Source organism: Moschus berezovskii, chromosome 21 (assembly GCF_049115385.1).
Source record: "Moschus berezovskii isolate FMDL1 chromosome 21, NW_MosBer_1.0, whole genome shotgun sequence".
NCBI classification, from domain to species: domain Eukaryota; kingdom Metazoa; phylum Chordata; class Mammalia; order Artiodactyla; family Moschidae; genus Moschus; species Moschus berezovskii.
In genome coordinates, this window is record NC_142480.1 from 6,956,147 (window position 1) to 6,969,876 (window position 13,730).

Sequence of the window (13,730 nt, forward strand, 5' to 3'; positions counted from 1 at the left end):
TATAATTAAAATACTGGCATATTTTTTTTTAAATGTTCAAAAGAAGTGACTAGAGCTGTGATGAGTATTCAAAATGACTATATTCTCATTCCTGGCTTACAATAGACCACTAATTTGAGTGCAAATTATAATTTTTGAAAGTATGTACAGGTAAAGGTTTCCTAAATTGAGTTCAGTTCAGTTGGGCAAGCATATTTAGCCCCTATTCTATGCTAAGGAAGACCAAGCTGAAGCAGACATTGTATAACTACCAGAAAGGTATGTGGATGTTCTTATAATACAATATGTCCTATCCTAGCAATAACAGTAACCCCAAGAATCAATACGGGCCCATGAAAGAAGACTTAGTCCTGGGAAAGACAGTTGTTTTAGGGGCTGAGGGAAAGGCACAGGGTGGAGAGAGCATTTGGTTGGGTTCAGTCTTCAAAGATGAGCAGGAGTTCGCCCAAGGAAGGGAAAGGGTGAAGCCTGACCTTGATAGAAAGTTCTATCTCCATCTTGCAAATGAGCACGAGCCTGGCAGGAGTGGGAGTAGGTTTATAAGTTTACATCACAAGGAACTTGACCCAAAGCTACCTAATTCTGAAGTCTGTGACCTTCTGCTACGGCTGCCGTCATTAGTCCAAGCCCCTCCCGCCTTGTTGGATGTGTAAGCAGTTTGAAGTTCTTGATAACTTACTTTTCTGTGTTTACAAGGAAAAGTATCTTTCCAGGTCAACAACAATGTGGGTTGGAGAATGAAGTGGCTGATTTCTCTGGTCTAAAGTCAAACATGGTTCTCTAACACACGTGACGCATTCCACATAGGCAGGTTTACCAGACGAACTACTTCCCATGTGACATAAGCCCATCTGGTAGAGTCTAGCTAAAGCAATATCTCAACCACAGAGCTGTCCATCTGAAGATAGTTTTCAGTTTGGGAGAATCCTACCACAGTTATGTGTATAATGAACCATATTTGCTTAACAACAACTGCCTACTAAAGTCATCCTAACTCATACAGATCCTTCCAGCCTCCTCAGCATCATCTTCCACTCCCGGTTGCTCATTTTCTAAGCTCCCCCCAGGCTGTTTTTGCTATTTCTTCCAACATGTCCATCTCTCTGCTGCACTAGAGTGTTTTCACTTGCTGCCCGCCTGCCCGGTACCCAGTCCCACCCTCTTCTCACATTCTCGGTGGATGTCTGGCTCCTTCTCAACAGATGGGCTTCTGCTTAAATGGTACCTCTTTGACCAAGTCTTTCCTGACCACTCAACCTCAGCTTCCCATGAGCACCATCAGTCTCTATCACATGCTTCAAGTGCTCTTAGTTGTGAACTTCCTGGTTTTTCTAGAATTAATTACTTATTTCTGTTGATTTTCTATCTCTTGGGCACATGAAAGTGTGGGCTTTGACTTAATTTTACTGTTTCTTTAGGACCTAAAACAGTCCCTGATATATTCTAAGTCTTTAATAAATATTGACTGAATGAAAGAACTAAAGAAACACAATTCCAACCCGTGGTTCACTGGGGAGGAAAATCTTATCTGACTCTTTTTCTAAATGGCAAACAGGGTAGGGGCTATTTCCTATTACCATTAACACATACTTGGACTTAGTTGTTGAAGCTGCGCCTGTAATCAAGTACTTAATAATGCCACCTTGTACCTTTGTACAAGAGTACCCTTGTAAACAGTACCCTCTTCTAAACAGTCTTCATTTTGTTGCTGGAGGTTAATTTATTATTTGTCTTTAGAATAAATGCTCATTCCAAACATTGTCTCCACATTTGGGATTCACATCCTTTCTTTGACCCAGTATCTGTATGTAAGTATTTATATTAGCTCGTTAAGCTTTGTATATCACTTTAAATGTCATCAGTGTAGCCCAAAGTTGATTTTCTTCTCTGTTTCAGTGATGTCTTATTTTTTATCCCTATGCACAGGTAAGAACACTAAGCTTCACTGAGATTAACTCACTGGTTTTTTTTTTTGAAACAAACAAGTTATGCCAGGAGCAGAATGGAAGCTGTGTAGGCAGGTCTTGTCAGGGTTTGTTTCTTAAGACCTCAACCCCAGTGGGCACAGGGATGAACAAGAAGGGATCAAATCGTTGTCTTCAAGGAGTTTACAGTCACAACCTGCTTTGATGTGTTAAAAGCTGAGCAGTGGACCTCGCATGGTGTACAAATCCAGTAAATATTTAATAAATGACCCAAAAAAGGAAGTGATAAAATCACAGTATACTGAATTGTCTGCTATGATTCTATGAATCTCTCAAATGGCAATATAAGGGGAAAATACATGGGTCAGTAATTAAAAGTCTTCAATCAAGAACAAAAGGTGAAATGGTGGATTTACACACTTGGATGGAGGTAATCCCAAGGAGGTCAAAGTAGCATGAATTTATTATGAAATTGTGGGCATATGTGTAGTTGAACTTTGAAAAATATTGAGCTTGCTATTTAGGCAACCTCTGCTCTGTTCCTTTGCAAATAGCTCTGGAAATTTCATGTGACTGCACTAAAAAGACATGTGAGAAGAGAACCCCATCCTCTTCACATATTGTGTGTTTTCAGTAGGCCACTCCACAGGTCCTGTCCCTCTCTCTTCTCTGAGAGATAAAAAGGGCCTCATTACCCTTGCATCATTTTAAAATTTAAGATATAGGAAAAGACAGAAACAGTGATGAGAGGCAGAGGACACAACTATCCAAGCTGTGGGGAAAGAATGATGCAGGTGTGACATGTATAAAACTGACAGGCCCTTCTGGAAAATCCATACAGATTCCATTTCTATGTGAAAGGCAAGAGCCAGGCCGTTTTCTACTCACTGAATTAATAAGTGAACCTCTTTGGAATAAATTATAGGTATTCTGAACCTGAATGAGTTATCACAATGGATTGTCAAAAAATAAAAACAAACAAGAAAGCCACAATGGATTGGATATTGTAAATGGTGATGGTAGTTTAGTTGCTAACTCATGTCTGCCTCTTTGCAGCACCATGGACTGTAGCCCACCAGGCTCCTCTGTCCATGGGATTTCCCAGGTAAGAATGCTGGAATGGGTTGCTGTTTTCTTCTCCAGGGGATCTTTCCTACCCAGGGATTGAACCCAGGTCTCTGGCATTGCAGGCAGAGTCTTTACTGACTGAGCTACCAGGGAAGCCCCTGGTAAATGGTGAAGTGGACTGATAAAGGAGCTGGTTTGCAATTAATACTCATTTCCTATTCTTTTTAGATTTTAGAAAGCCCAAAGAAAGTGTTTATGTCTACTCTGAAAAGATGCACCTCTCTTTATTTGCTGAAACTTTACCAAACAAGCCGGTCCAGACCATGCTGGCTTACAAGATCTGTTCTAGGAGGAACTCTGTGGACTCCCCCTGGGCCAGTTAATTCAACATCTGGTGGAAGTACCAAATACACACTCCATCTGATCTTATTCACAAGTTGCAAGACATCCTATAAAAACCCTTTTAACATATATTATTGAAAATCTCTATTATAGCCCTCCAACTTAGTGAATTTGATTAAATCTCCATGACAGAAAATAAGCCATTGTAACATATGCACTCGTTTTGCAAAGGTCCTATTATAGCATAGGCATGCTAGCCTTATTATGTTAAAAATGAATGGTACTGGGAAAATAATTTAGTGAGAGATGAACTTAGGAGAACTAAACACATCGAGTACTGAACAAATTACCAAGTGAAATTGCTTTGCTATGAAACTTTGGGCTCATTGTCAGAGATGTTTAGTCTGCTCAGAATGTTTGATCTGGGAGAATGCTTGTGTTCAGAGAGAAATTCAATTTCCACGGTGGGGGCTGGAGAGCCTCCACCCTGCTACCGCGACTTGATGCTGCCAGACGCTGGATCTGGGCCCCGGAGAACAGAGATTCCGGGCACACATCTCCAAAGCCCTGGCTCGCAGTTCTGGTCCCAGGCAGGCATAGTGATGTCTCCACCCATGGATGCCCATTTACCCTGGTGAACTGGAAGGAAGATACGCATCATAGCAAACTAACCCTCAGAGACACCCTTACTCTGAACAGGAGGTATCCCTCAAGTTGTGCACTGAATGTAGCCTTCCAACGCCAGGTCCAGCCTGGGCCATGAGGAAACAGCAACTCCACGATCAGCTGCAGGCACTGATCAGGCAATGGGATGATAAATTATTTCTCTGGTGGGTGCACACTTTCAAAAGCTTTCATATCACTTAAACAGAGGAAACGCTGGTTCTTAATAGGTAAGAAACAGATGGACTCATAGAATTCTTCAGTAATTCTGGGGGACCTGAGAGGTCATCTATGACCTACACATGCTTCTAGATGGAGAAGCAAGTCTGGGACAGGTAAGAAGAAGAGTTAAAGAAAGAATGAGATCCTTTTAAACTGGAACTCGAGCCTCCCAATATCACAGTTCAGTCTCTTGACGCTTAACTCTCTGGGCCTTGATGAAGGAGGTTGCACACCTAAGATTTCATGTGACTTTTTTGGTTTTCACTCCCAGGAGGCAGCCAGACCAGGGGTTGTTCCCTCCAGTTTACAAATGGAAGAAAAGAGGCTGGCCCGGGTCCACAGGCAGCACAGCAAGGTGTGGATCTTAAATCTTTTGACTCCATGTCCTAGGGTTTATCCCTATACAAACTCTCTGAATATAAAAGTTTATAACCACACAGATCAGGCCAGCTGACGTGAATTTCAGATTATCCACGTGGCTCATTGTACCTAAATAAATGAATGATTGAATGAATGTTAGTCGCTCAGTCATGTCTGACTCTTTGTAACCCCATGGACTGTAGTCCACGAGGCTCCTTTGTCCATGAAATTCCCCAGGTAGGAATACTGGAGTGGGTAGCCACCCCACTTCTCCAGGAGGGTCTTCCTGACCTAGGGATCGGCCTGGAATCTGCATTGAAGGCAAAGCCTTTACCATCTGAGTCACCAAGGAAGTTCACAAAATAAGGTGAAGCAGATGTGTCATATTTTCTTTCAATTTGTGTTATGAGATGATGCTGAAAAGGTCAACCAAAGACCACAGGGTCTTGACTAGTGGGAAGGACCAGGTGGTGGTGTCAGTCTCCAGGCTGGGATGCATCCTTGAACATTTTTGGGAAGTGATGTGACTTGATCTGAACTATGGTTTAAGATGCTGACTGGTGGAATTAACTGATACACTTTGGGAGACATCCAGGAAGGCTTATCTCAGCCAAGAGGAAAGCATGAGAAGCTTCCTGCTTCACTGTGGTTCACTTAAAGGTTAAGAAACTGTAGATTTCGAATTGCGTAGAAACTTGAGGTAGCAACAAGGCAACCCACACCTTACCCTCCAACACGTCCTCCAGAATTTGGCTCAGAACACCTTCGAGGCCTTTCTGAATGACCCCAAGGCTGTAGGTGGGGCTGTCACAGCACCCGAAGCCTGGCCACATCATAACTCACGTGCCACCTTGCTCTGCCGCCCTGTCCGTCTCTCAGATGGACCCTGGGAACCTTGAAGCAGCTCCCATGTCTTATTCATGGCTCTCTTTAGTGCCTGGACCCAGTGCCTGGCACACAGGGCTGAGACCAAGGCCTGCACACATGTTCGTTGAGTGGAAGGAAGGAAACAGCCTGCGTTACCATTTCGGTCTCCGTAAATATTGACAGAGTCATCTTCCCTACTTGCAGTCTGGTGTCACTGTGTCTGCTGTTGCTGCATAAATGTGTGTTAGGCTGGCAAAGGTTCTCTTGCTGCTATTGTGTACAGCGTGTGTATGTGTGTTTCCCTCTTTCACTATATAAAAAGCAAGTGTCTCCATAAATCTCCATACTGATCATGTGCATTAAAAAAAAAAACAAAAAAACCAAAAAGAAAGCACTACTCAACTCCTGTCCAAATTCTGAAGGAAGTATTTGCAAAAGAATCATAGTGTGGAAGGAATTTGAGACACAAGCCAGGCAAACCTCTAATTTTCACAGATGAAGGAGTAAGGGCTGTGCAAGGACAGGATCTTGTGGACACTCCTTTTCCTAATTAGAAGTGGAGGCTTTACTTCAACTCTGGTATCCTTCTCCCAGTCCATTAGTCACACTCCAGGAGCTCTCAGCTTAACTGATTTAATTTGTCACTGAGATGTCATACTTAGGTTAGGGCCAAAAACTGAAGCTGGCTATGTCCGCAGCAAGGAAGAATACTTAGCATACTCACCTGTTGTGCTGACTTTTATCCTTCTAATCACAGGCCCAATTATTGTTTTAAGTAAAGCTGTAAGGTGGAAAGAGAGATACAGAGATATGAAAAAATTTTCCCTGAATCTAATAAGGTATTAGGTTGGTCAAAAAGTTTGCTTGAGCTTTCTATTAAGACGACACAGGAAAACCTGAACAAACTTTTTGGTCAACCCAATAGAACTTCTGCTTTTTCTTGGGAGCCTTCTGGATTGAAGGAACAGTTCAAAGCCAACCAATTATTCACCAGTTTAACTTTTCTTTCTCTTTGCCCTTTCCTGACACTGTGGTTATTGAGGAAACTAAAAGGCATAACATGGGTCTTTTATAGAGTTGCCACATTATTAACCATAAAATTTTATTTTCCTACTAGAATATTAACAGGATTCCCAGGTGACTCAGTGGTAGAAAAAAATCTGTCTGCTAATACAGGAGACACAGGAGATGCAGATTCGATCCCTGGACCGGAAAGATCCCCTGGAGGAGGAAATGGTAACCTACTCCAGTATCCTTGCCTGGAAAATCCCATAGATAGAGGAGCCCTATGTGACAGGCTACAGTCCATGGGGTCACAAAGAGTCAGACATAACTGAGCAACCGAGCGCACGCACACACACACGCACACACACACGTGCACACACACACACACACACACATTCATGAATATTAACACCTTGTACCTGGTTGGATGGTATTCCCCCCAAAGATATGTATAATCTTAGGTCTGGTACCTGTGAATGTAACCTAATTTATAAACAGGATCTCACAGATGTAGATAATTACCTTGAGATCAAATCATCTTGAATTTAGAGTGAGTTCTAAATTCAATGACAAACCCTTACTGAGAAAAGAGAGAAAAATGTAAGGCACAGGCCACAGAGAAGGCCACAGAAGATGAAGGTAGAGATGGGAGAGGTGCACACCTTCAAACCGGGGAATTCCAAGGATGGCTGGCAGCCACCAGAAGCCAGAAGGGTGCTGGCAGGCCATGGCCCTCTCCTAGCTTCTGGAAGATTGACATGTTCCTTGGCTTGTATGTGGCACTGTCTTTGTTTCACACTGCCATCCCTCTAGGTATGTCTACCTCTGTGTCCAAATTTCTCCCTTTTATAAGGACAGAGTCATATTGGATTAGGTCCTAACCTAATAACTTCATTTTAACTTGCATCTGTAAAAATCCTATTTTCAAAAGAAGTCACATTTGTAGGTACTCGATGGACTGAGAATAGGGGTCTTCCCAGGAGGCTCTAGTGGTAAAGAACGCGCCTGCCAATGCAGCAGACTTAAGAGACCAGGGTTCAATCCCTGGGTCGGGAGGATCTCCTGGAGAAAGGTACGGCAACCCACTTTATTATCCATGCCCGGAGAACCCCACGGACAGAGGAGCCCAGCGGGCTATGGTCCATGGGGTCACAGAGAGTTAGACACGACTGAAGCGACTTAACACGCATGCACACAAGACTGAGCATCTTTTGCTGGGTGCACACTTCAATCTGTATCAGAAGAGACAGAGTAGCATCTCCTCTAGGGCCTTCAGAAGGAAACGACTCTTGATACCTTGAAGTCAAAGTTCTGGCCCCTAGAACCAAGAGAGAATACAGTTCTGTTCCTTTAAGCTACCTGGGTTGTGAGTAGCTTCTTACAACAACCCTAGGAAAGGAACAGATTCCTCATCAAGGCCATGCCCTGTCATTCTTTGCCTTTCTTCCCCTTTTCCTTTTCTACATAGTTTTTACCACTTTACCTGGCAGCTTCCATCTAGGAGTTGATTGTATTTCATTTTAATGCAAGTTATGCATAAATGTCGGACACAGCTGAGTGACTTCACTTTCACTTTTCACTTTCATGCATTGGAGAAGGAAATGGCAACCCACTCCAGTGTTCTTGCCTGGAGAATCCCAGGGATGGGGGAGCCTAGTGGGCTGCCGTCTATGGGGTCGCACAGATTCGGACATGACTGAAGCGACTTAGCAGCAGCAGCATGGTTATTGTGGAGGCAAACTGAGCAAAAAAGTATCTTTAATAAAATATATGTAAATAGAAACACAATCGCTGGTCTCTAGCAAGGATATACGGGCATAGCTCAGGGTCCCTAAGTCCCTGTTTTGGGCTGACATCTTTTTTGTTCTCTTGACTTCCTCTTCTTGGCTACAAGACAGCTGTAGTACAACACTTGTCAGAGCTACATGCCTTGCATTCAAAGTCAGGAACGTAAGTTGACATAGACATGGGGTTTTTCCTCATGCAGCTTTTTCACATCAGGAAATCCTCCACTCTCTAGATCCCTACATACATCTCACTGGGGAGAATTCAGTTTCAGGACCACCTCTAGCTACAAGAAAACCCCTGACTTTTGAAGTCTCTGCACTGGAGGACAGACAAGGCAGAAGAGAGTAAGTAATCAGCCAACAACCCTTGCTACAGCATGCTATTCCAGGCTCTGGGCACTTTGATGGGCATCAGTCTATAGATCAGAATCCTCAAAATGTAGCCTAAAGAAGCATTTCCCAGAAAATTTGTTAAAATACAGATTCCTGGGACCCATCCCGGATAACAGGCTACCCAGGGATATTGAGGCTGCCGATCCATGAACTGAACTCTAAGTACCGGTGACCCAGTATCCCTTTTGATATCATTGGCATCATTGTTTCTCAGAGATTGTAAGAAAATGAGAAGTGGTCAAGAGGGCTAGTCTTTTAATGCTCTTCTTACTACTAACATTCAAATTATTTTGAACATAGACAGAGAGAGGAAGGGGAATTTCTAGCTGTCCTTTAGTTAGCAACAGTTTTATCCATTGACATGGAGCTGGCAGATGTTGGCCTAAGATTTTGGAGAACTCGCTCTTGGGTTCTGCCGTGACACATTCATCCGACCTTGGCTTAGTTACTACACCTGTGTGGGTCTAGCTCTTCATCAGTGAAGTGGTAGTGCTAAACTGTATTTATTATTACTTCCTTTCCTTCTCTCACTTCTATGAATCATTATTTTGTTCACTTAGACCAAGTCACTCTTTCCTTTAACAGATACTTTTGAACATCTACCCAGGGTCAAGTCTTATGCTGGGAGCACCCAATTTCTTTGTATTTGCACTTTGAATGGGATGTTTGATTTCATTTTGCAGATGCAAGAATCAGAGTTAAATGAAGAGTCTATGTGTGTTCAATGGCAGATTAATTATTGAATAAAACCACGTGGACAATGAACACTCCTTTTGCCTTGAAAGCCGATTAGATCACCCTTCAACTTGATGTACCTTGAAGGGCCTGAATGGAAAGACTCAGTGTTCCTGAACTCGGATACAAGAAAAGACTTGCTTCCCTGCTCAGAGGATATGTTTGTTGTCTTTTGCAAATGAAAGTATGAATTGTTTAATGGATTTGGCTTTGCAGTTTTATCAACTTAAAAAAAGAGAAAGAGAAGCAGTGAGAAAGAGGATCACAAATCCATTTACTTTGGGAGCCGTCCATTGACTGTCTCCCAAGTAGACACCAGTCATTTCAGTACTGAGCTCGTCAGTCAAGTCTGATCTCAACTCCAACCAGAATGAACAAGCTCTTCTCTGATGGACTTCTGTCCCATCCTTGCAACTCCAGGTAGGAAGATGTTCTGGGTCAATAGAGAAGGAAGCTGACTTGTCGTGGACTCCCACTCCGGTGCCTCATGCCAATTTTCCACATTCCAATAGAATTAAATAATTATGGGGGTGGAGACAGGACTGTCACAAACAATTCTGGATGCATCAACATTAGAAAGCAGAGGTCTCTTAATAATGTCAGATCAGTCTGCCGGAGGCTCTTTCCAAACCAAGCTGCTGGCCAGCAGGGTTGGGGGCACAGACACCAACCTCAGCTGCTCCGTCAGGCACTTGCTGGCTGTTGTTAAAGTCGGAAGGGAGTCATCCTGGGGAATCTTCATGCTGCTGTTGATCCAAGGACCATCCTTTCTTTCAGTCTCTTTCATCAAGAGCTTGCATGCTTGCACTTGACCACAGATTAATGAGACTGTTTGCACGAGCCAAGTCGGAAAGCCAGAGGGAGAGACACAGCCTGCGGACACCACTGGGATCTAAGTCCTTCTGGATCCAGCTTTGAGAATAAACCCATGCCTTGCAGTACAGCCAATTTCTCATTTGTCTCCTGAGTCTTAAGCTGGGCAGCTACCTCACCATGACCAGTGGTCCTATAGCCCTCGAAGCTCTTCCTAAAATAGGCAATTTGGTTTCTCATTCCAGATACACTGTTTTCATATTTTTATAACTTCTGAGTGGAAGACTCTGCAAACACTATCGTAATTCTAGATCTGGATTGGCAAAACTAATGGAAATACCTTTAGTTATCTACTTTTGGAAACACGTTTTAAAAGGCATTTATTTATTTTTCTATTACGAGACTGATTGTCTCCTGATACCGCCCTGAGTGGTCAAAACTGTGGCTGTGTTTATGACTGGGGATAATAAAGCAAGAAGAACTATCAACTTAACAATTACTAATACCACTGATATGCCTACTACTACTGTTGTTTGAGGGAACTCCGGGAGTTGGTGATGGACAGGGAGGCCTGGCGTGCTGTGATTCATGGGGTCGCGAAGAGTCGGACACGACTGAGCGACTGAACTGAACTGGACTGAACTGAACTATTGTTGTTTAGTCACTCTGTCATGTCCGACTCTTTGCAACCCCATGGACTGCAGCACACCAGCCTTCCTGTCCTTCACTGTTTTTCACTGTTCTTCACTGTCCTTCCATGCCCTTCACAATCTCCCAGAGGTTGCTCAAACTCATGTCCTTGAGTCAGTGAAGCCATCCAACCATCTCATCCTCTGGCACCCGCTTCTCCTCCTGCCCTCAGTCTTTCCCTGCATAAGGGTCTTTTCTAATGAATCAGCTCTTGCCACCAGGTGGCCCAAGTATTGGAACTTCAACTTCAGTATCAATCTTTCCAATGATTATTCAGAGTTTATTTCCTTTAGGTTTGTCTGGTTGAGTCTCCTTGATGTCCAGTGGACTCTCAGGAGTCTTCTTCAGCACCACAATTCAAAACCATCAGTTCTTTGGTGCTCAGCCTTCTTTATGGTCCAACTCTCACACCCATATACAATAACAGGAAAAACCATAGCTTTGACTACATGCACCTTTGTTGGCAAAGTGATGTTTCTGCTTTTTAATGTAGTGTCTAGTTTTGTCATGGCCACAGTCCATGGGGTCACAAAGAGTCAGATAAACAACTAAGCATGAGCACACACAAGGTTTGTCATAGCTTTTCTTCCAAGGAGCAAGCATCTTTTAATTTCATGGCTTCAGCCACCATCTGCAGTGATTTTGGAGCCCAAGAAAATGAAATCTGTCATTGATTCCACTTTTTCTTCATCTATTTGCCATGAAGTGATGGAACTGGCTGCCATGATCTTAGTTTTTTCAAGGCTGAATTTTAAGTCAGCTTTTTCACTCTCCTCTTTCAAGCTCAGCAAGAGGCTCTTAAGTTCCTCTCCACTTTCTACCTTAGAGAGGTATCATTTGCTTATCTGAGGTTGTTGATATTTCTCCCGGCAATCTTGATTCTAACCTGTGATTCATACAACCCGACATGTCACATAGTGTACTCTGCATATAAGTTAAACAAACAGGATGGCAATATACAGCCTTGACATACTCCTTTCCCAGTTTGGAAACAGTCCATTGTTTCATGTCCCGTATTAACTGTCCTGTACACAGGTTTCTCAGGAAGCAGGTAGGGTGGTTTGGTATTCCCATCTCTTTAAGAATTTTCCACAGTTTGCTGTGATCCACATAGTCAAAGGCTTTGGCATATTCAACGAAACAGAAATAGATGTTTTTCTGGAATTCTTTTGCATTTTCTGTGATCCAGTGGATGCTAGAATTTAATTTCTCTGTCCTTCGCCTTTTCTAAATCTAGCTTGTACATCTAGAAGTTCTCACTTCACATATTGTTGAAGTCTAACTTGAAGTATTTTGAACATTATCTTGATAGCATGTGAAATGAGCACAATTGTACAGTAGTTTGAACATTGTTTGGCCTTGCCTTTCTTTGGGATCAGAATGAAAACTGACTTTTGCTAGTCCTGTGGGCATTGCTGAGTTTTCCTAATTTGCTGGCATATTGAGTGCAGCACTTTAACAGCATCATCTTTTATAGCTCAACTAGAATTCCATCATCTCTACTAGTTTTGTTCAAATCAGTGCTTCCTAAGGCCCACTTGAATTTACACTCCAGAATGTCTGGCTCTCGGTGATTTATCACACCATTGTGGTTAGCTGGGTAATTAAAATTTTTAGGTATAGTCCTCCTGTGTATTCTTGCCACCTCTTCTTACTACTTCTTTATTACTTCTTACTAACTGTGAAGAAAGCTGATCGCCGAAGAACTGATGCTTTTGAACTGTGGTGTTGGAGAAGACTCTTGAGAGTCACTTGGACTACAAGGAGATCCATCCAGTCAATCCTAAAGGAAATCAGTCCTGAATATTCATTGGAAGGACTGATGCTGAAGCTCCAGTACTTTGGCCACCTCATGAGAAGAGTTGACTCATTGGAAAAGACTCTGATGCTGGGAGGGATTGGGGGCAGAAGGAGAAGGGGAAGACAAAGAATGAGATGGCTGGATGGCATCACCGACTTGATGGAGGTGAGTGTGAGTGAACTCCGGGAGTTGGTGATGGACAGGGAGGCCTGGCGTACTGTGATTCATGGGGTCGCAAAGAGTCAGACACGACTGAGCGACTGAACTGAACTGAATGCTATTTTTTATTAGATTTTTTTGATGTGGACCATTTTTAAGTCTTTATTGAATTTGTAACAATGTGACTCCTCTTTTTGTTTTATGTTTTGATATTTTGGTGGTGAGGCATGTGGAAACTTAGGTCCCAGACCAAGGCTCAACCCTCCACGTGCATTGGAAGGTGAAGTCTTAACCACTGGACCACCAGGGAAGTCCTGGCCTCTAATCTATTATTGTTCTTTGTGTTACTCTTGTTACTACTCCTGCGGTAACTCCTCCTGCTGCTGCTGTTGTCCTATTGCTGCTGCTGCCATGGTGACGATGATGATGATGATCATTTCTACTACATCCACCATCACTGCCACCTCTACTTCTACTACTGCTATTACTGAAACTCTGTAATAAATACTTGGTATACAGTGGCCTCAGAGGCCATTCAACATGGAGATGGAGGGACAGATCGAATACTTTGGCTCATCTGTTCCCAGGTGGCTTTTGGGAGGAGCACCACATTGGTTGGATGGGGAAGCAAAGAAGAAAAAGAGATGGGGAGGGGGATAAGAGAGCAAGGCATTCCAGCTGAGGGACACAGCATGAGCAAAGAAGCAGGGGAACCAAAGCTTGAGAAGCTCTTCTGGAGTTTCCAGGAGGTCAAAGCCAAAGGGCCCCCAAATCGAGGCTCTCAAATGGCGTGTGCACCTTGTCTTTCAGCAGAGGAGCTGGGCTGCTGGAATTTCACCCGCCTGCCATCTCATGAATCTCCCTTGTTTCCATTCCCTTCCAAGTTCAGTGTATACGCCA